The sequence below is a fragment of the Sardina pilchardus genome, chromosome 15 (genome assembly GCF_963854185.1).
Source record: "Sardina pilchardus chromosome 15, fSarPil1.1, whole genome shotgun sequence".
Taxonomy (NCBI): domain Eukaryota; kingdom Metazoa; phylum Chordata; class Actinopteri; order Clupeiformes; family Clupeidae; genus Sardina; species Sardina pilchardus.
In genome coordinates this window covers 21,513,389-21,537,840 of record NC_085008.1, presented here as the reverse complement: position 1 = coordinate 21,537,840, position 24,452 = coordinate 21,513,389, and the positions used below count along the sequence as shown (strand labels likewise).

The window sequence follows — 24,452 nt, the reverse complement described above, 5'->3', positions numbered from 1 at the left end:
GGATGAGTGAATGGTCTGAAGAAGATGAATGGATAGAAGGTTGGATGGAATGTGCCTTATATTCTTGTTAAAGCCTACCTTACATTGCCAGACTTTGCAAAGATTTGGAAAAGATTTTTGAAAAACTACAGTCTCAGACCCTCTCACATCTAAAGACAATTCATTGAGGTTTTAGTCACAGTCTAGTCACAGGCCAGTCTCAGATTAGGATTTTGCAAAGACTGTGGGTCACTATTTACAAGACTGCTGCTAGATTCCTTCAAATTATTTCCATCGTGCAATAGGCTACACGTCATCATTCACAGGAAATCACATGATAGCCTACTCATATCAAAGTAATTTTTTCGCGTTTCTGCAGCATTGTTTGATGTGTGACATCACTAACAGATATAGAGCTGTTCTGTCACGTAGAACAACCGACTAATAAATTATAAGAAATGAAATAACAAATAATCATAAAGGCTACAGCTGTCGCCTATTTTGCCCCTTCCTGTTTCATGTTCGCGCAAGGTTACTATTGGTTTTTAATGTTCACGTCACTATTTGCATGAGCCACGACTGAAAAGACTTCCGATAATATCAAACATGTTTGATATTGTCGTAACGGCAAAACTAGAAAAAGACTGCCTCCGACGGACTTAAAACCGCTAAGATTGGCACCTTACACTAAACGATTTAGATGACGGGAGCGCGCTGCGATTTCAGTACAACTCCCAAGATTTCCGCCCGATTTTGGAAATTTAGTCGCCGACTGTTAAAACAGACCAAAATCGTGCAATGTAAGCCAGCCTTAAGAGAGACACTGATACAGCTCTCTGAGAGTAGTTGATACAGGTGTAATCAATTTAACTGGCTAGTCTTAAGAGAACCAGAGTGTGCTTAAAGCCTGAGACAGAGTAAATCATTTAAAAGTTGAATGTAGATAGTCTAATTAATGTTGATAGACAGAGAGTTTAATGGATGTTGATAGGCAGATTGTTAATAGATGTTGATAGACAGTTTAATGGGTGGATGAGTGAATGGTCTGAAGAAGATAAATGGATAGAAAGTTGGATTGAATGTGCCTTATATTCTTGTAGAGTGGAGAGACACAGCTCTCTACTGAGAGTAGTGGATACAGATACAGGTGTAATCAATTTAACTGGCTAGTCTTAAGAGAGCCAGAGTGTAAGCCTGAGACAGAGTAGATTGTTTAAAAGTTGAATGTAGATCGTCTAATTGATGTTGATAGGCAGACTGTTTAGAATGGGTGGATGAGTGAATGGTTTGAAGAAGATGAATGGATAGAAAGTTGGATGGAATTAGGAAGACTTATGTTGATACAGTTGATACAGGGGAACAGAAAATGTAGTCTCAAGAGCCTGAGAGAAAGAGAGAGCTGCTGCACCTGGACTGGCCACCTGGCGTAAGATTCTAATTGCTGCCGTGATGTCATAATGAGCAATGTTAAGTCTATGGGGGAAATTGTAATAGTTTTTAACTAATAGTTTAAAAAGTATAAAAGTTACAAAGTTGAAAAATACATTGCCCACATCGCGTAAGTAAGACCTACGGGACAAAAGTTGAATGGAGTTTCTACGTTAAGCGGTTGAAGCTGAATTGCGTGCGTTAGAAGAAGAACTAGAAATGCAATTCCAAGGAATTACCAGTGCATGAAAATGCAAAAATAGATAGATAATGTAGATATGCTTACTAAGGTGTAGCTAGGGTAAACATGGTGGTTGCATAGTTTACAGAGAGTTGATAGTGTGAAGGTAGACAGTTTAAAGATGAAACATTCCAGTTCTAACTTAACTAATGATTTCTATTCATGTTAAAATGTTGATTAGCTAACTTAGCTAATGATTTCTAGCAGTTACGCTAAAAATGCTAATTATGCTAGCAATGCTAACTTTACTAACAATGCTAACCAGGTTGATTAGCTAACTTAACCGATGATTTCTAGCAGTAATGCTAAAAATGCAAACTATGCTAACAATGCTAAATTTGCTAACAATGCTAACCAGGTTGATTAGCTAACTTAGTTGATGATTTTTTGCAGTTATGCTAAAAATGCTAACTATGTTAACAATGCTAACTATGCTAACCATGCTAACTTGCTAGTGAGGACTTTTATTTTGAAACATTTGTTGCTAGGGTATCCATGGTGGCCACTATCAGGAAACAAGAAGTTACTGCAGTATAATCATGTTGGTTGCTATGGAAACAGTCATAAACACTTAATTTTAATGGTTGCTATGTTGGTTGCTAGGTACATGGAGGTTTCATGTAGTTGACCGGAGGCATAGTGGATGATAACTGACAGTTGGAATGGTTGAACAGTTCAATAGTTGAGTAGTTTCAATGGTTAAATGATTTAATAGTGTATTATTGCAGTGAGGACCTTTATTTTGAAACAGTTGTGGACAGAGGAAGTAGTGAAACAGGATCTGTAGTCTTAATGAGATTGTATGCTTAACCCATTTAATCCCAACGGTCACAATTGTGACCGATTTTTTTTTTTTGCTTCTGTGCCTTTACAGATGTCATTGTATGAAGTATCAATACATTTTCCCCAAAAATGGAAACCTGAAAGGGTCTCAGTTAAATATGTGAAGTGCCAAATGTGTAGTGTAATTTTTCACATGGTCACCACAGGGGACAGTTCTCTCTCCTTTTTTATTCACACTGTACACCTCTGACTACAGACACAGTAGTGCAACCTGTCATTTGCAAAAGTTTTCAGATGATTCTGCCCTGGTAGGCTACATCATTAATAATGACTTTAGAGCATATGAAGAAGAGGTTAGTAGGTTTGTTGAATGGTGTGATGAAGCACAGCTCATCTTAAATGTTGAGAAAACAAAAGAGCTTACCATTGATTTTAGACGTAAAAAAACTGAGGTTAGCCCAATTTTAATCAGAGACCAGCCTGTTGAGATAGTTTCTTGCTATAAGTACTTGGGTGTACATGTGGATAATAAACTGGATTGGAAGATGCACAGCAGTGCTACACTCAAGAAATCTCAGTCCAGGATGTTCTTCCTCAGGAAACTCAGGTCTTTTAATGTTAGCAGGCCCATTTTAAACACTTTTTACAATGGGATTCTGGCCAGTGTCCTCTTTTATGCGGTGGTATGCTGGGGTAGCTGTTTGGCAGTGGAGGATAGGAACAGGCTCAATAAACTCATTAGGAAAGCGGGTTCAGTCATTGGTCTCAGCCAAAGTGCCCTGGAAGATGTGATAGAACAGAGAACCATGAGGAAAATAAAAAGGATTGTGTCACAAGATGACCACCCTCTTCATAGCTTTTTTATAAGAAGTGGTAGGAGTCAGCGACTCCTGTTTCCCAGCTGCTCAACTGAGAGATTCAGGAGATCTTTTGTGCCTTCTGCAGTCAGGCTTTTTAATAAGCACCTCTGACATCAGGGTTGATTTTCTTAATTATTTATAATTTTATTTATAATTATTATTATTATTTTTTTTACCTCCTCCTCCTATACTGCTGTATGTTGCACATGTTGGTAGTCCACTGCCATGGTCTGCTTTGCTGTCTGCTTGTGTTCTGTCTAACTGTATGTTGCTTTTCCTGTTGCTGTGTCTTGCTTTATGTTATTGTGTGTCATGTTGTGCTTTGCTTATGTTGTTGTCTGTATGGTGGCACTGAGTTTCCCCTTTAGGGGATTATTAAAGTTATCCTTATCCTTATCCTTATGGTCAGAGCTGCTTATGCCTTGGTTGCACCCTGAACAGAAAATGTCCACCCAAAAGCTCCCAAACTAAAGCTTAGAAAAGTATGTTTATGTAAAAATAGGGCAAAGAGTTTGGGTACACATAATCTTTAAGGTGTCTAGTATGGAGGGATGCAAATGAAATATGTGAACTTTGTTCAGCGTTCTCATAGCATGAGTGAACATGAAGACGGTCACAATTGTGACCGCTAGGCAACTACAGAGTCAGATTTTGGGGATTTTCTCTTTTTTTGACACATTTCTTTGTCCAATCATCTAATTTCCAATAAATTCCAAACAGAGATGATATGGGGACATTGTCCCAGGTCTGTTATTTACATTTAAATGTGTATCACAATACAATACTCAACATTGCCTCTGCAATTCTCTGCTATATTCTAAGTGTGCCGATTTTTACATAGAGAAGCCATTGTATCACACTATTATACATAGCTATTGTAATAGCTAATTTTCTATGTTGTTCTTTTTCTTAATTTTACTTTCAGTAATGTCCTACACATATAAGATCTAACTGACTGTCCAGATTTTACAATCATACCTCAAAAACAGTAAATCATTGTCCTCATTGACTATATTCCTACTGTATATATTCCTATATTGCATATGTCACAGGTGGTGGGGGTTGTAATCAACTCGCCAGTCAGCCTGTTGAAGGCAAATTGGCTGAATGTATGCAAAGACTTGCAATAGACATGAACAACCTTACCAGAAAATATAATCCCCAGCCCTTTCCCAACAGCCCCCCAACACACACACGTATGCACAGTAAAGGGCCTATGTCACAGGGGCCAGGCAGACAAACCAGAAGCACAGCTTCATGTGATCAAAAATAATTGTCCCAACAATCTGTCCTGACACTATTGTATGTCCACATTACAGACTGTGTCCTGTTATGCATTTAGAACCTTAATCCAGTGGTAAAATGAATTAAACTGAGCAATATAATGGATATCACACCGTTCTGACACTAGATCAGGCCAATAACTGAGGTCAGAGCAGGCTCCTATGCTCCTCAGGGTTATTTGGAATCAGGGACAGGGGTCCTGTGTTCTCCAAGTCAAGCATTGTATGTTTCCAGGGTCCTCCAGCATTATAAAGCACATAGTAGATACCCGAATGAGCATAGGTCCCAGGATATATAGGACACTGGGACATAGAGCCTTATGAATATGAGGCCTTTGGAGCAAAGGGACCAGGTAACTTAGGATGTCACTTCATGTGTGTTCACTAATTCACGGATGGGATAAATGCAGAAACCAAATTTCTTGTGTACGCAAGTATACTTGGCTTAAAAACTTGATTTACAATAATAAACAGACAAACGACATCTCTTTTTGCAACATGTGGTGGTTGTTGCATTGTGGTATATAGTTGATATAGATGATATAATGGCTTTTCTATGTAAACATGGTAAGGTTGTTCATGTCTATATCAGGTCTCTGCATACATTTAGGCATTATGCCTCTAACAGGCTGACTGGCGAGTTGATTATACCCCCCACCACCTAGTTTGTATATGTGACATATGTAAAATAGTAGTCAATGAGGACAATGATTTACTGTTTTTGAGGTATGATTATCAAATCTGGACAGTCAGTTAGATCTGATATGTGCAGGTAATGACTGAAAGTAAAATTAAGATAAAGAACAGCATAGAAAATCAGCTATTACAATAGCTATGTATAATAGTGTGATATAATGGCTTCTCTATGTAAAAATCGGCACACTTAGAATATAACACAGAATTGCAGAGTCAATGTTAAATATTGTATTGTGATACAAATATAAATGTGAAGAACAGACCTTGGACAATGTCCCCATATCATCTCTGACTGGAATTTATTGGAAATTAGATGATTGCACAATGAAATGTGTCAAAAAATGAGAAAATCACCAAAATCTGACTCTGTAGTTTCCCATCGGTAACAATTGTGACCGAAAATAAAACACTCCTTTTCACCCACTTTTTTATTAAAATTTAAAAAAATAGTAATTGATTACTTCAAAGGGTTACTCAAGACACATGATTTTGATATTTTCATGTCTGGGAAAAATTTGGGATTAAACGGGTTAAAGCCTGAGACAGAAGGTGCCTCTCATAGCGTTTACGCGTCCTCTCTCGCTCCTCACTGATCTACATAAAGAATGATGGAGTGGCAACAATGGGATAGTCTAGCCCTTCTTCTATCTTTCTTTATGTAGATCATTGAGGATCGAGGAGCGAGGGAGGACATATAAACGCTGCTTGAGAGGGACCCACAGTAAATACTTTAAAAGTTGTATGTAGATAGTCTAATTAATGTTGATAGACAGAATGTTTAATGGATGTTGATAGGCAGATTTTTTAATGGATATTGATTGACAGTTTAATGGGTGGATGAGTGAATGGTCTGAAGAAGATGAATGGATAGAAGGTTGGATGGAATGTGCCTTATATTCTTGTTAAGAGAGACACTGATACAGCTCTCTGAGAGTAGTTGACACAGGTGTAATCAATTTAACTGGCTAGTCTTAAGAGAGCCAGAGTAATCTTAAAGCCTGAGACAGAGTAAATCATTTAAAAGTTGAATGTAGATAGTCTAATTAATGTTGATAGACAGAGAGTTTAATGGATGTTGATAGACAGATTGTTTAATAGATGTTGATAGACAGTTTAATGGGTGGATGAGTGAATGGTCTGAAGAAGATGAATGGATAGAATGTTGGATGGAATGTGCCTTATATTCTTGTAGAATGGAGAGACACAGCTCTCTACTGAGAGTAGTGGATACAGATACAGGTGTAATCAATTTAACTGGCTAGTCTTAAGAGAGCCAGCCTGAGACAGAGTAGATTGTTTAAAAGTTCAATGTAGAGCGTCTAATTGATGTTGTTGATAGGCAGACTGTTTAGAATGGGTGGATGAGTGAATGGTTTGAAGAAGATGAATGGATATAAAGTTGGATGGAATTAGGAGGACTTATTTTGATACTGTTGTGCGCAGAGGATACAGGGGAACAGAATATGTAGTCTTCAGAGAGATTGAAAGCCTGAGAGAAACTGACAGTTGGTGCCCAGGTGGCTGACCAGCTGGGGTAACATTCTAATTGCTGCCGTGATGTCATAATGAGCAATGTTAAGTCTATGGGGAAATTGTTAAGTTTTTAATTTATAGTTTAAAAAGTATAAAAGTTACAAAGTTAAAAAATACATTGCGCTGATGTCCTAAGCAAGACCTTCGTAACACAGTTTGAATGAAGTTTCTACGTTAAACGGTTCAAGCTGAATTGCGTGCGTTAGAAGAAGAACTAGAAATGCAATTCCAAGGAATTACCAGTGCATGAAAATGCAAAAATAGATAGATAATGTAGATATGGTTACTAAGGTGTAGCTAGGGTAAACATGGTGGTTGCATAGTTTACAGAGAGTTGATAGTGTGAAGGTAGACAGTTTAAAGATGAAACGTTCCAGTTCTAACTTAACCAATGATTTCTATTCATGTTAAAATGTTGATTAGCTAACTTAGCTAATGATTTCTAGCAGTTACGCTAAAAATGCTTACTATGCTAGCAATGCTAACAATGCTAACCAGGTTGATTAGCTAACTTAACCGATGATTTCTAGCAGTAATGCTAAAAATGCTAACTATGCTAACAATGCTAAATTTGCTAACAATGCTAACCAGGTTGATTAGCTAACTTAGTTGATGATTTTTTGCAGTTATGCTAAAAATGCTAACTATGCTAACAATGTTAACTATGCTAACCATGGTAACTAGCTAACTTGCTAGTGAGGACTTTTATTTTGAAACATTTGTTGCTAGGGTATCCATGGTGGCCACTATCAGGAAACAAGAAGTTACTGCAGTATAATCATGTTGGTTGCTATGGAAACGGTCATAAACACTTTTTAATGGTTGCTATGTTGGTTGCTAGGTACATGGAGGTTTCATGTAGTTGACTGGAGGCATAGTGGATGATAACTGACAGTTGGAATGGTTGAACAGTTCAATAGTTGAGTAGTTTCAATGGTTAAATGATTTAATAGTGTATTATTGCAGTGAGGACCTTTATTTTGAAACAGTTGTGGACAGAGGAAGTAGTGAAACAGGATCTGTAGTCTTAATGAGATTGTATGCTTAAAGCCTGAGACAGAAGGTGCTTCTCATAGCGTTTACGCGTCCTCTCTCGCTCCTCACTGATCTACATAAAGAATGATGGAGCGGCAACAATGGGATAGTCTAGCCCTTCTTCTGTCTTTCTTTATGTAGATCATTGAGGATCGAGGATCGAGGGAGGACATATAAACGCTGCTTGAGAGGGACCCACAGTAAATACTTTAAAAGTTGAATGTAGATAGTCTAATTAATGTTGATAGACAGAGAGTTTAATGGATGTTAGACAGATTGTTTAATAGATGTTGATAGACAGTTTAATGGGTGGATGAGTGAATGGTCTGAAGAAGATGAATGGATAGAATGTTGGATGGAATGTGCCTTATATTCTTGTAGAATGGAGAGACACAGCTCTCTACTGAGAGTAGTGGATACAGATACAGGTGTAATCAATTTAACTGGCTAGTCTTAAGAGAGCCAGCCTGAGACAGAGTAGATTGTTTAAAAGTTCAATGTAGAGCGTCTAATTGATGTTGTTGATAGGCAGACTGTTTAGAATGGGTGGATGAGTGAATGGTTTGAAGAAGATGAATGGATATAAAGTTGGATGGAATTAGGAGGACTTATTTTGATACTGTTGTGCGCAGAGGATACAGGGGAACAGAATATGTAGTCTTCAGATAGGAGCCTGAGAGAAACTGACAGTTGGTGCCCAGGTGGCTGACCAGCTGGGGTAACATTCTAATTGCTGCCGTGATGTCATAATGAGCAATGTTAAGTCTATGGGGGAAATGGTGATAGTTTTTAACTAATAGTTTAAAAAGTATAAAAGTTACAAAGTTGAAAAATATAAAGCACATATGGCATAAGCAAGACCTACGCAACAAAGTTTGAATGAAGTTTCTACGTTAAACGGTTGAAGCTGAATTGCGAGCGTTAGAAGAAGAAGTTTAATAATAACTAGAGAATGTAATTCCAGGGAAATTACGAGTGCATGAAAATGCAAAAATGTATAGAAACAGTAGATAATGTAGATATAGTTACTAAGGTGTAGCTATGGTAAACATGGTGGTTGCATAGTTTAAAGAAAGCTGATAGTGTGAAGGTAGACAGTTTAAAGCTTAAACATTACAGTTCTAACTGAACTAATGATTTCTAGCAGTTATGCTAAAAATGCTAACTATGCTAACAATGCTAACTATTCTAACAATGCTAACCAGGTTGATTAGCTAACTTAGCTAATCATTTCTAGCAGTCATGCTAAAAATGCTAACTATGCTAACCATGCTAACCATGCTAACTAGCTAACTTGCTAGTGAGGACTTTTATTTTGAAACATTTGTTGATAGGGTATCTATGGTGGCCACTATAAGGAATAAAGAAGTTACTGTAGTAAAATCATGTTGGTTGCTATGGAAACGGTCATAAACGCTTAATTTTACTGGTTGCTATGTTGGTTGCTAGGTACATGGAGGTTTCATGTAGTTGACTGGAGGCATAGTTGATGATAACTGACAGTTGGAATGGTTGAACAGTTAAATAGTTGAGTAGTTTCAATGGTTAAATGATTTAATAGTGTATTATTGCAGTGAGGACTTTTATTTTGAAACAGTTGTGGACAGAGGAAACAGTTTACAGGATATGTAGTCTTCACAGAGAGATTGTATGCTTAAAGCCTGAGAGAGAGAGAGAGAGCTGCTGCAGGTGGGGCTGGCCACCTGGCATAACATTCTAATTGCCCTATTATGATGTCATAATCCAATGTTAAGTCTATGGGGAAATTTTAATAGTTTTTATTTAATAGTTCAAAAAGTATAAAAGTTACAAAGTTGAAAATTACATAGCTGAAGTCACCTAAGTAAGACCTACGCAGCGCAGTTTGAATGAAGTTTCTACGTCGAACGGTTGAAGCTGAATTGAACGCACAAAAAGCGTTAGAAGAAGAATAATAATATCGATAATAACTAGAAATGCAATTCCAAGGAATTACCAGTGCATGAAAATGCAAAAATAGATAGATAATGTAGATATGGTTACTAAGGTGTAGCTAGGGTAAACATGGTGGTTGCATAGTTTACAGAGAGTTGATAGTGTGAAGGTAGACAGTTTAAAGATGAAACGTTCCAGTTCTAACTTAACTAATGATTTCTATTCATGTTAAAATGTTGATTAGCTAACTTAGCTAATGATTTCTAGCAGTTACGCTAAAAATGCTTACTATGCTAGCAATGCTAACAATGCTAACCAGGTTGATTAGCTAACTTAACCGATGATTTCTAGCAGTAATGCTAAAAATGCTAACTATGCTAACAATGCTAAATTTGCTAACAATGCTAACCAGGTTAATTAGCTAACTTAGTTGATGATTTTTTGCAGTTATGCTAAAAATGCTAACTATGCTAACAATGCTAACTATGCTAACCATGGTAACTAGCTAACTTGCTAGTGAGGACTTTTATTTTGAAACATTTGTTGCTAGGGTATCCATGGTGGCCACTATCAGGAAACAAGAAGTTACTGCAGTATAATCATGTTGGTTGCTATGGAAACGGTCATAAACACTTTTTAATGGTTGCTATGTGGGTTGCTAGGTACATGGAGGTTTCATGTAGTTGACTGGAGGCATAGTGGATGATAACTGACAGTTGGAATGGTTGAACAGTTCAATAGTTGAGTAGTTTCAATGGTTAAATGATTTAATAGTGTATTATTGCAGTGAGGACCTTTATTTTGAAACAGTTGTGGACAGAGGAAGTAGTGAAACAGGATCTGTAGTCTTAATGAGATTGTATGCTTAAAGCCTGAGACAGAAGGTGCTTCTCATAGCGTTTACGCGTCCTCTCTCGCTCCTCACTGATCTACATAAAGAATGATGGAGCGGCAACAATGGGATAGTCTAGCCCTTCTTCTATCTTTCTTTATGTAGATCATTGAGGATCGAGGATCGAGGGAGGACATATAAACGCTGCTTGAGAGGGACCCACAGTAAATACTTTAAAAGTTGTATGTAGATAGTCTAATTAATGTTGATAGATAGAATGTTTAATGGATGTTGATAGGCAGATTGTTTAATAGATATTGATTGACAGTTTAATGGGTGGATGAGTGAATGGTCTGAAGAAGATGAATGGATAGAAGGTTGGATGGAATGTGCCTTATATTCTTGTTAAGAGAGACACTGATACAGCTCTCTGAGAGTAGTTGACACAGGTGTAATCAATTTAACTGGCTAGTCTTAAGAGAGCCAGAATATCTTAAAGCCTGAGACAGAGTAAATAATTTAAAAGTTGAATGTAGATAGTCTAATTAATGTTGATAGACAGAGAGTTTAATGGATGTTAGACATATTGTTTAATAGATGTTGATAGACAGTTTAATGGGTGGATGAGTGAATGGTCTGAAGAAGATGAATGGATAGAATGTTGGATGGAATGTGCCTTATATTCTTGTAGAATGGAGAGACACAGCTCTCTACTGAGAGTAGTGGATACAGATACAGGTGTAATCAATTTAACTGGCTAGTCTTAAGAGAGCCAGCCTGAGACAGAGTAGATTGTTTAAAAGTTCAATGTAGAGCGTCTAATTGATGTTGTTGATAGGCAGACTGTTTAGAATGGGTGGATGAGTGAATGGTTTGAAGAAGATGAATGGATATAAAGTTGGATGGAATTAGGAGGACTTATTTTGATACTGTTGTGCGCAGAGGATACAGGGGAACAGAATATGTAGTCTTCAGAGAGGAGCCTGAGAGAAACTGACAGTTGGTGCCCAGGTGGCTGACCAGCTGGGGTAACATTCTAATTGCTGCCGTGATGTCATAATGAGCAATGTTAAGTCTATGGGGGAAATGGTGATAGTTTTTAACTAATAGTTTAAAAAGTATAAAAGTTACAAAGTTGAAAAATATAAAGCACATATGGCATAAGCAAGACCTACGCAACAAAGTTTGAATGAAGTTTCTACGTTAAACGGTTGAAGCTGAATTGCGAGCGTTAGAAGAAGAAGTTTAATAATAATAATAAGAAGAATAGGAAGAACAGTACAGTGCATTTTCATGCACTGTAATAAGAAGATGTCGGATAACAGTAGAGTGCATTTGCATGCACTCTAATAATAAGAAGAATAGGAAGAACAGTACAGTGCATTTTCATGCACTGTAATAATAAGAAGTAGTAGAAGAAGAAGCCTAGGGATAACAGTACAGTGCATTTTCATGCACTGTAATAATAAGAAGATGAAGTTTAAGAATAGGAAGAACAGTACAGTGCATTTTCATGCACTGTAATAATAAGAAGAAGTCGGATAACAGTAGAGTGCATTTTCATGCACTCTAACTAGAAAATGTAATTCCATGGAAGGAATTACCATTGCATGTAAATGCAAAAAGGTTGCTGATTGTGTAAAACATTGTATCAGGCCTATAGTTAAAAAGACAACTAGGCTACACAGAATATAGATAAATAACAATAACCCAATTACAATTCCACTGAAATTACTTGGAAAGTCACATTTAAAAAGTGATTTATGAAAATGCATCAAAATTGTGGATATAGGCTATTTTGGAAAATAACTCTATTATAAAAGACTGACATGAAGTTGCCTAGCCTACTTAAAACGAGTTGCAAGAGCTGACACTTTAGTAGCCTACAGTGACGACTGGTAGGATAGCTTACATAGCCTTCATATACACTAATGCAGGTTAAAAGTAGCCTACCATAGGCTATAGATTTAGACACCATTGGAACACGGAATACAATCTCAAACAACGCCAATCAATTAACGATGATGCAGCAACAGGTAGGATATCTAGCTAGCAAATGTAACGTTAGCTACAGTAGGATATTTTATGTAGGCCTAGGCTACACATATTAGCCTACAGGATGAGCTAGTATGTTCTTCGAAGTGTTTCCAGGTGTGTGATTGTCCTAATAGGAATGTACAATACGCTGTTAACAAAGGTTTTTAATTTGTGAATGATGCCGAAAGTTTTAAATGATAATTGCTAACAAACAAACGTGAAAATCATAGCAATGCAGTTTGTACTAGAAACGACTGTAAGGCTTGAACCTAAATGGTGCAACTAGTTGCTTGTAACTTGCTAGTAACCTGCTTGTCGTTAGCTACAGTAAATACAGTGTTTACGTTGACGTTAGGTTAGATTGCCTTTAGCTGTTGATAACGTTACAGAGAGCAAACCGGTTACTGTAACGATAGAAACAAATCAAGTAAGGAGTAGCTGGAGACAAGACGATAACGTCCTGGTTTAGCCTAGGCCTACAGCAGTGGCATGGTAGAATGTTTTCATAGCTGTTACAGCCTGGTGCAGCGGTGGCATTTGGATCAAAGATCCTTGATTACTGACAGCTGAGCACTGACGTAACAATTAGTCTTTACCGCCAAAGGGTCTCAACGTTAACTCTATGGGAATTTTAAAATCTTTTATCGTAAATATCTCTACAAGTATAAAGTTCACAAATGTGAAAAATACATTGGACAAATCTCCCTTACAAGACCTTTGTAGAAGTGTTTGAATGACGTCAAACGGTTAAGTGGTTTTAGCGTTATAAAACGTGGATTTTGGTCGGAAGAAGAATAACTATATTAAGAAGAATAGGGATAACAGTACATTGCATTCACATGCAATGTAATAAGAAGAAGAAGTTTTGGAAGAACAGTACAGTGCATTTTCATGCACTGTAATAAGCGCTCTGAATGATCTCCACCAATGAAAGCAAGGCTTGGCCGGCTGGCACTCAGCTGGCAATCAGCTGGGCGATTAGATTGACAGTCAGCTGGGCCATTCAGGGAAGCTAGCGAGACTCCGTGCCCTGCCTGAACTAACGCGGTGCTCCATTTGTTATTTTACACCAGTGACTGCCAACTGGTCGTTTCTTTTCCTGAAATAGTTATGAACTAGTTGTTTGCCATGTAGTGTACTCACAATCATTACATTTGCGCAATTCAGGACCCAATATGTTTTTAGAAAAAGGTATTGTCAACCTTACACATCCACATTGTTGTGCTGTCACATTCCAGAATCCACATTTCACTGTAACTTCATCTAAAGCCTGTCCCTGATACCTTTTGTTTGAATAGGCTACTGTACCTTGCAATTGAGAAAACACAGTTTTATATCGGTGAAGAAAACTCACACTTGTGCGTCTTTGTCTGTGTTTTCTTGTAGGAAAACGGGTGTACCTTGGGGAACAGCTGGCTAGGATGGAACTGTTTTTATTTTTCGTGAGCCTGTTCCAGAAATTTAGGGTGTCCACTCAAGAAGGAGTCGAGCTAAGCCTGGAAGGAGATGTGGGAGGCACACGCACCCCATTTCCTTTCAAAAATGTTGCTCACACACGATGATAGAACATTGATCTTTTCCATACATAAACTTCTGCTTTTATGCAACACTTTTATGTTGAATACATCAAAATGTCAACACATTTTAGAGCTTTCTCTGAGACAAAAGTATGTAAAATATTCAATGAAAAGTATGAATATGACACTGGCCGGTTATATTTAAGGAAATCATAGGGCAAATCTTTATTGTGGCACTTTAATATATCTACTGTATATAATACGGTAGATTGTATTTGAGCAAGGATTGTATGTCAGGCAGAATGAGTTTCCTGAAACCTTTATTTACTAGAACTTTTCCATTTCCAAAAGAATTGTTACAAATAAAAATACAAATTCTGACAGTAACATTTTTCATTATTATTTAATTGACAATGTTATCTTTCATTTCTTTTTTTTTCTGCCACCACCCCCCCTTTTCGCAGGACTAGGCCTACTTTATTTTTAATAAAGCAAACAGAATACAAAAAAGAAAGGATACATTATTTCGTCCTACCGTAACCAAACAACCCTTTTAGTGGAACCCTGAATAGGAGGGGAGATTAAAGCACCACAAGTCATCATGTAGGCCTACTCTTCACTTAAAAATGCTGTTATTATACTATCAATAATAATTCTATAACATTAATCAAGTCTTTTAATTACAGATTAGAACATGTTCATAAGACTTTCAAAGTATTGTGTGTTGTCTAGAAAAAAGTGAAAGTGAATGATGGTTGAATTATATTAGCACGGAGTGCACCACCTTGACCTTAAAGTTGTTAAAGCGCCTTAACTAGTGAGGCATATGAGCATGGATGCCCAAGAGCAGCAGCTTGAGTGGATGACAGTTACTGTACATGTCAACATTTTCCTTTCATCACAATGACACTTAATATTTCAATAAAACAATGTTAACCTGCATTAGCCTACAAATTACAAAAACAACTGAGTTCAAAGAAAAATAGGGGCAGTGATTTTACAGTTCACATCAGGAAAACGAAAAGTGATTAAAGGTGTTGCCTCCAAAGTTAGAGAGAACCAACTAACACGTGTCACATTGATGTGCTAATGAGAAGGTTGTTTTGCTCGCAAAGAATTTATTAGGCTGTCCAATGGCGGAAATGTTTTTTTTTTTTACTCGAGACATGTCATTACAAGTCAAAGAGGCTAAGTCCGAATCAAGTCTCGAGAGAATATAGGCCTATTCATGGGTTTCATCAGGTCCCTTTCCACAGGTGTATTAATCAAGCACCATGCAGTCTGCATTCATAATCAAGGTGCTTGATTGTACACCTTGAGTCGCAAGCCATGCCGAATTTGACCAAGTTTGAGGCAAAAGGCCTATTCGGACGGGATTAGTTTTATGGGGTGACATCAGGTAATAATTAGCAGGTAATGTAGTCCCGTCCGGACCTATTTTTTACAGTCTATGGTCCGGACGCGCCATGTCAGTAAACATAACGGAGTATGTCGGTGACATTTACAGACACTTTTACCTTCCGTAAAACGGTCCGGAGAAATTATCTTAGGTAAAATTAATCCCGTGCGAACGCGACCCTCTGTAAAGATGTCTGTAATATTTCGTCACATCCTGATTTGAAAACAATTCCACTGAATGTCTGAATGAAAACATAACATGCTGTGCAGCTCCTAATAGGACGTTAGCTAGTTCGCCTATTAGCTTGATATTGTTAGCCATTTCAAACTACTTATGGCATAACATAAAGCTAACGTTTGCTAGTTTAACCCGTTTAATCCCAAATTTTTCCCAGACATGAAAATATCAAAATCATGTGTCTTGAGTAACCCTTTGAAGTAATCAATTACTATTTTTTTTAAATTTTGATAAAAAAGTGGGTGAAAAGGAGTGTTTTATTTTCGGTCACAATTGTGACCGCTAGGCTACTACAGAGTCAGATTTTGGGGATTTTCTCTTTTTTTGACACATTTCTTTGTCCAATCATCTCATTTCCAAAAAATTTCAAACAGAGATGATATGGGGACATTGTCCCAGGTCTGTTATTTACATTTAAATGTGTATCACAATACAATACTCAACATTGCCTCTGCAATTCTCTGCTATATTCTAAGTGTGCCGATTTTTACATAGAGAAGCCATTATATCACACTATTATACATAGCTATTGTAATAGCTGATTTTCTATGCTGTTCTTTATCTTAATTTTACTTTCAGTCATTACCTGCACATATCAGATCTAACTGACTGTCCAGATTTGATAATCATACCTCAAAAACAGTAAATCATTGTCCTCATTGACTACTATTTTACATATGTCACATACAAACTAGGTGGTGGGGGGTATAATCAACTCGCCAGTCAGCCTGTTAGAGGCATAATGCCTAAATGTATGCTGAGACCTGCAATAGACATGAACAACCTTACCATGTTTACATAGAAAAGCCATTATATCATCTATATCAACTATATACCACAATGCAACAACCACCACATGTTGCAAAAAGAGATGTCGTTTGTCTGTTTATTATTGTAAATCAAGTTTTTAAGCCAAGTATACTTGCGTACACAAGAAATTTGGTTTCTGCATTTATCCCATCCGTGAATTAGTGAACACACATGAAGTGACATCCTAAGTTACCTGGTCCCTTTGCTCCAAAGGCCTCATATTCATAAGGCTCTATGTCCCCAGTGTCCTATATCCTGGGACCTATGCTCATTCGGGTATCTACTATGTGCTTTATAATGCTGGAGGACCCTGGAAACATACAATGCTTGACCTGGAGAACACAGGACCCCTGTCCCTGATCCCAAATAACCCTGAGGAGCATAGGAGCCTGCTCTGACCTCAGTTATTGGCCTAATCTAGTGTCAGAACGGTGTGATATCCATTATTTTGCTCAATTTAATTAATTTTACTACTGGATTAAGTAAGGTTCTAAATACATAATAGGACACAGTCTGTAACGTGGACATACAATAGTGTCAGGACAGATTGATGAGACAATTATTTTTGATCACATGAAGCTGTGCTTCTGGTTTGTCTGCCTGGCCCCTGTGAATAGGCCCTTTACTGTGCATAAGTGTGTGTGTTGGGGGGTGGGTTGGGGGGCTGTTGGGAAAGGGGTGGGGAATATATTTTCTGGTAAGGTTGTTCATGTCTATTGCAAGTCTTTGCATACATTCAGCCAATTTGCCTTCAACAGGCTGACTGGCGAGTTGATTACAACCCCCACCACCTGTGACATATGCAATATAGGAATAGGAATATAGTCAATGGGGACAATGATTTACTGTTTTTGAGGTATGATTGTAAAATCTGGACAGTCAGTTAGATCTTATATGTGTAGGACATTACTGAAAGTAAAATTAAGAAAAAGAACAACATAGAAAATTAGCTATTACAATAGCTATGTATAATAGTGTGATACAATGGCTTCTCTATGTAAAAATCGGCACACTTAGAATATAGCAGAGAATTGCAGAGGCAATGTTGAGTATTGTATTGTGATACACATTCAAATGTAAATAACAGACCTGGGACAATGTCCCCATATCATCTCTGTTTGGAATTTATTGGAAATTAGATGATTGGACAAAGAAATGTGTCAAAAAAAGAGAAAATCCCCAAAATCTGACTCTGTAGTTGCCTAGCGGTCACAATTGTGACCGTCTTCATGTTCACTCATGCTATGAGAACGCTGAACAAAGTTCACATATTTCATTTGCATCCCTCCATACTAGACACCTTAAAGATTATGTGTACCCAAACTCTTTGCCCTATTTTTACATAAACATACTTTTCTAAGCTTTAGTTTGGGAGCTTTTGGGTGGAAATTTTCTGTTCAGGGTGCAACCAAAACATAAGCAGCTCTGACCATGTGACAAATTACACTACACATTTGGCACTTCACATATTTAACTGAGACCCTTTCAGGTTTCCATTTTTGGGGAAAATGTATTGATACTTCATACAATGACATCTGTAAAGGCACAGAAGCAAAAAAAAAAAATCGGTCACAATTGTGACCGTTGGGATTAAATGGGTTAACCAACTTGTGTAGGTTGTAAACATAGGCAAAGCCATCGATATCTCAAAGTTGCGACACCGCCGTTGACTCCCGTGAACAAACAATGGCGGCACTTCCGGGAACTATTCCATTGAGAATGAATGAATATAATACGACTTTTCTACATGACTTATAGTCGTGTGCATAATAATGCATTTTCATTGAGTAATGCATATGTATGTGGAAATGCAGTTTATAGTAATTTTCATCGAGTATTCACCGTAAATATTAATGCGATCGCTGCTGTCAATCCCGGTTTCTGAGATTCTGAGTTTCCACGGGTGGAGTTTAGCGTGAATATTTATGAGATTGTGGCACATGCACGCCCCTAAACACGGAATACTGAAGCGTGAATCAGAGGGAACTGAACATGTTGGCAGTCGTTAAAAGACTACGGTGATTTAACACGTTTTTGGATGTTGTCATGGGTTAAGAAGGAAACATGACCATTTCGTGGTCGGGGAAATTATGCAATTAACCTCGATATTCTGATTGTGTTGCAGCCACTCAAGCAAAACGTCATGTCAGACAAAATCATAAATATACATCTGTATCTATATCTGACGTCGCTTGACTATGTAGAATATTGGCTATTGTAGCTTACACCTGTAGGCTATGCTGTGATGGTAGTCCTAGGATAGGCTACTTTTTTTTTATTTTTTTTTTATCGTTTTGATTGTAGCCCAGCCTGTGTGCTTCTGTGGTGACAGTGACTTGGCATCAGATTGACCCACTGTAGACCAACACGAGTCTAATAAACAATATTGTTATCATGTTTCCATTCGTGTTCCTTGCCCATATAGTGTTTGTGTGCAGACTTGGGAAAATAAGATGGCACATTATCACATTGTATCTTCAAGACATGGGCTTAACATCAGTATTTCAATTTTAATTTCAATTTTCAATTTAATGTCGCTTATAGAGCGCCAATACATTACACATGTCTCATGGCGCTTTACAGAGTGTTAGACATTCAAAGAGAGCCCATGAGTAACAGGGACAAGGAAAAACTCCCTAGAATTGGAGATACATATAGGAAGAAACCTCAGACAGATCCACGACTCAGTAGGCCTATTAACTCAATAAAAGTTCATGAAAAGTTATATGCTTAAAAAACGATTTCATCATACCAAAGTAGCCTATCATGTGTGCAAGGATAATGATATTTAAAAAAAATAAAGTCTGGGTAATCAGCTTTCAGAAATTGGGTGCCCTGTCTATCAGATGTTTATACTTTTCAGTGCCCAACTAACAATTCTAATGTTACTTTGTAAGATAGAGTCTAGCCAAGTTAGGCAAATATTCATAGGGAATAGTGGAACAGCAGTTCTTGGTCTGGTAAGGTCAAACATGTAAATTCATAGCATAGGCCTACAACAGCATAGCTACAGCCTGTCTGGCAATAAACACACAAGAACAGACAAGGATTTGGAGAAATAACGCCCATGGAGAAATTCATTTATCGCTTGAAAGAGTGGAGTGGTGTCTTGGTGAGTGCTGGTAAACATGTTTTCATCACAGCAGGCAGTAAGGCCTAACTTAACTTAACATAACCAATATGAGTGCATGGTCATAGATAGATAGATAGATAGATAGATAGCCTGTTTTATTGATCCCCAAGGGGAAATTCAAAAATAGGGGAATATTCAAGAATACTGCTCCCCTAACAATAACAACATGATTGTACAAAACAAGTTTTATTACTGAAGTTATTGTACCAATATAGCCTATTGTACAGCACAAGTCTTTCTTTCTTTTTAACTAGCTAGCATGTTTGTGTAGGCCAGCATGCATACCAAAGCTTGAAACTCACTTCGAACATCACACAAAACAGATCACACAAAACAGATGGTGAAGCCCACTGACACTTTAAAGACAACAGCGATAGCCCACGATGTCCCACTGACATTTACGTTAGGCCTACATAAAACAAGCGAACGTAAATGACAATTTGATAGGCTGTAGACTAGGATACACAAGAACACAACATACGCGAGATTGCATTGGCTAATCTAACTTACTATACCACCAGTGATCGTCGAAACGGTCATGTTTTAGCACACAACTCCATACCAACATTCAAAAACAGATTAAAGCATGCTGTTGTCTAACTTCTCTCTGCCAACATTCTTCCTTTGATTCACGCGCCATGACTGGGTGTCTAGGCGCGCGCGCTCGACAACCTCCGCTTATATAAATATTCACGCTAAACTCCACCCGACTCCACCCATAGAAACTCAGAATCTCAGAAACGGTATATCTGGTAACACCCGTAGTAGGCTAGGCTAAACCAGGGACCGAGGGAACTACTGAGTCGACCCACTAACCACGTGACCGCTCTAATCTGGCTTTAACATGGAAGTCAACGGCTGTCGCAACTTTGAGATATCGATGGCTTTGAACCAGCTTTGAACATAGGTTGTAAATCTGAAAATGCCGCACGTACCTGACGCAAAGTATCACGTGCACGACGACGAAGATGTGACGGCAGAACGTAAACGTAGTTAGGCCTACTCCTCCCATGTCAGGTAAAATAACAGATGTTTAGTCCCGTCCGAATTGGACATTTATTACAGAGGCAGGGGCGGAGCTATAGGCGGGGCAGGCGGGGCAGCTGCCCCTGAGCCCGGGCCCTTACCGAGGGCTCAAAGGGCCCTTTGCACTTCGTCGAAAACGCGAACTCAATCTCCCCGAAGCGTAATTTTTCTCTCACCGAATGTGTTGTAGCGCACGTCACTCCTTACTGCGTGACATAGGTGTCTAGCCTATTTATATATCTAGCATTTTAGATCTACTTTTTTTATCATGGTGGGAGTCATGACTCAAAAAATACCAGTGAAATCCCTAAAGCTGTCTTGTAATGTAATAGTTAGTCATGTTATTTTAAGATAAGCTATGTTGTTATGGCTTGTATTTTTTATTAAATCATGTTTGTGTAATTTTTTAACAACTGCAGTGCATGATGGGTATGATATCTGAAGACTTGTTGAACGTCATCATCAAAATTCCATTGTAGTGAACAACGTATAAAATAGGCTTGGACTAGGCTACGGCAGGGGCGGTTCTAGGGGCGGGGCCACAGGGGCCCTGGCCCCTACTGAAATCTGATTGGCCCCCGAAGTGCCCCTGTTCCATTAATCGCCGATGAAAGAGCAACCGGAGTCTTTTTAACGCACACATTAAAAACGCACACATTTTCTTTGTTACATTGCTCCGCTATTATTAGTCACAGCGAGATGAGACTTATATTGCAGGAAAGAGCAGAACCGGGGCTTTCCAACGATACTAGACACTTGTCTGTACGATCAAGTATGAAAATAAAATAAAATCATGAAGTTAAATCAAAGTATATCATATTTACAGTCTGCTCTGCGTTCACCGGCGCATCCAGAACTCTCGCTTGAATTACTCGCGGACCACGCATCGCACAGACATGACACGCATATCAAATGAAAGAGGAGAAGCAGAGCTTTGCATTGATACCAAATACATCGATCATTTCGTATTATAAAATCAGACGAAGTTACAAACAAATAATAATGTCATATAGCTAAATGGCTACCTTTACTCTCGTTTGATTTCCTCGTGAAACCGCTATCAAAAAGATATGGCATTCATGTCAGATGAAAGAGGAGAGCTAGAGCTATCCACAGATACCAAATACAACCTTCTAGGCCATAAAACAGACGAAGTGACAGCAAAATAATAACTTCATTTAGCTCCACTTACCTCGTGTTTTTGTGTGGCATAATAGCCTATGTTCATAATCCAATGTTATCATGTGTTTCTCTTTGACAAGTCACGTTCATAACACGGTTTTGAGATCCTAGCAAACTCCTGTATGGTATCCAATTCAAGACTCATATTGCATCCAAATTTGTTTGTCAAATAAACACTTTTTGCCTTTACTGTGTTCATTGCAATGCAGTAAAACAAATATTATAGAGAATCATCATCTGTGCACGTCATGTGTGCTATCGCAAACAAGTCATGTCAGATCAGCTAGTGTCACAAATATGGAGAGATCAGCTAGTGTCACAAATATGGAGAGAAAGTCATTTTTTTTCATCACTAAATAAAAATTGCCATTTATTTCTGGAAGGCACACACCACATATTTCTGTAAATTGCTCAGCCCCAAAGTATACCTCCATCATGGTTCTTATATTGCCATTTTCAGGACAGTCAGGCCTACACAACCATGCAAGTCATGTTGAGCTGTCAGCTTGCTGTGGTGAGATAGCCTACACGTCAAAATGTAAGAATTTGTATAGTACGCTTTTCAAATTTGTATTATTTAAAAATCTAAATCAAATCAATGCAAGTATTTATACATGATATTGTGGCAGATCTGGACTGTGCTGAAAAAAGCAATATGTAGCATGTGTGAATGGCACTTACAATGACCAGAATAAATGCTTCTAACTAGAGGTAGTGAAAATGCCCTTAAAACAGCTTAGGGCTCATATTAAACGAGTGGCTGCTCTGCTCAGTTGCAGCAAATAAATAAGTAGCCTATAAGGGTAAGAGTAGCCTATGTGTATCAGATCAAGAGAGTGCTGGATAGGATAGAAAAAAGTGACCACACTCCTTGAGTTTGTTGCTTTTCTGGAGTCTTTCAAAGAGATGTTCCATGAGCTTTTCAGGCTTGCTGTAATGTGTGTGTGTGTGTGTGTGTGTGTGGGGGGGTGTCTATTGTTGTATGCAGTGTACCCTTTATGCATAGTAGCCTATAGATAAGAGTATAAGGGTAAGAGTATGTGTATCAGATCAAGAGAGTGCTGGATAGGATAGAAAAAAGTGACCACGCTCCTTGAGTTTGTTGCTTTTCTGGAGTCTTTCAAAGAGATGTTCCATGAGCTTTTCAGGCTTGGCAGTATTGCTGTAGTAGTGTGTGTGTGTGTGTGTGTGTGTGTGTGTGTGTGTGTGTGTGTGTGTGTGTGTGTGTGTGTGTGTGTGTGTGTTCTATGCATTGTTGTATGCAGTGTACCCTTTATGCATAGTATAAATAAGAGTATAAGGGTAAGAGTATGTGCGTGTGGTGTGTTGCATTCAATGAGTTCTATGCATTGTGTCCTTTACGCACAGTATAAATAAATGAGAAAACTTGAACTGAATAAATTATTTTCTGTGCTTGGATGTACCCTGTACTCGGCCCCTGAATGTAACATCTGGCCCCTTAATGGCCCCTGTTACAGAAAAATCCTAGAACCGCCACTGGGCTACGGGAAGTTGGTAATAGGCTACCTGGTTTAACTTGTTCTTATGCCAAGCATCAGCCCCGGATCATTCTCACACAATTAACGCAGAATGTATCGTTTTTATGAATGACAATTCCAATTATCGATCAAACGAGAAAGATCATTATACTTTGTGGGCTCTCTCCATGCTCGTGACTTCTACAAACTAAGGCATAATTTGGAACGAAATTATGAGCATGCAGTAGAGACAGAGAGGCAGGTTCCAGCTTCACTCTTCCGCTGTCAGACCGCATAGCCTATTTAGGTGTCATTATCTGCCCAGCTAACGACGGAAATTCGAAATAAGATGTGAACAGCAAGTGGCCGCTTGACGTGATGTCCGAAATTCGGCAAGGAATTATCGCAAAATGTGCAGAACATTTGAAAACAGCTAATAGGCAGGTTCCACCTATAGCTTGTCATTGTTGACATCTTCTGCCATAAGAATCGTTTTAAGAAAGGTGGCTAATGATGATGGCAGCAAAGACGAGGGGAGGCTAAAGGAGGTGGCAGATCAGGTTTGATTCACCATTTGTAAGCTCAGGTTGGTAAGAACACTATTTTACATTGGCTGCACTCACTGTGAGTAACTTAGCCAATTTATTTATTAGCTAGCCTAATATCTACCATCTGAAGAATGGAGTCACAAATTAGACTATTCTTGTGAATGCATTCCACTCAGATAGCTAAGTGGCTACCAGGTTCAAAATGCACGTTTAGGCTACTTGCAAACAGAAATATAAGCTTGGGCCCCTCCATTTCCAAAGCAACAAATGAAGGCTGCTTGTAATAATACAAGTATTGTGATATCAATATGGTGTAATCAAACGAGCTACAGCTGGTAGAGCCTTCAGCCTTGAGCATGACCTGCAAAACGGCATTATGAGAACCGTTCAGACTCTTCTTAAAGTGACTGCACCATTTATCAATATCAATATCACAATTGATCAAAATATCAAATAATACATAAGCAATTTGCATTACTTTAGTTGCTTGTGTCACATTCT

The 24,452-nt window shown here is 38.2% G+C and overlaps 1 pseudogene; it reads left to right on the top strand.

Annotated features, from left to right (window-relative positions):
* The window catches only part of LOC134101890 (cytochrome P450 2J2-like), a 44,136-nt pseudogene extending 29,538 nt beyond the window's left edge, over positions 1-14,598 (top strand).
* Positions 14,599-24,452: the final 9,854 nt, after the last annotated feature.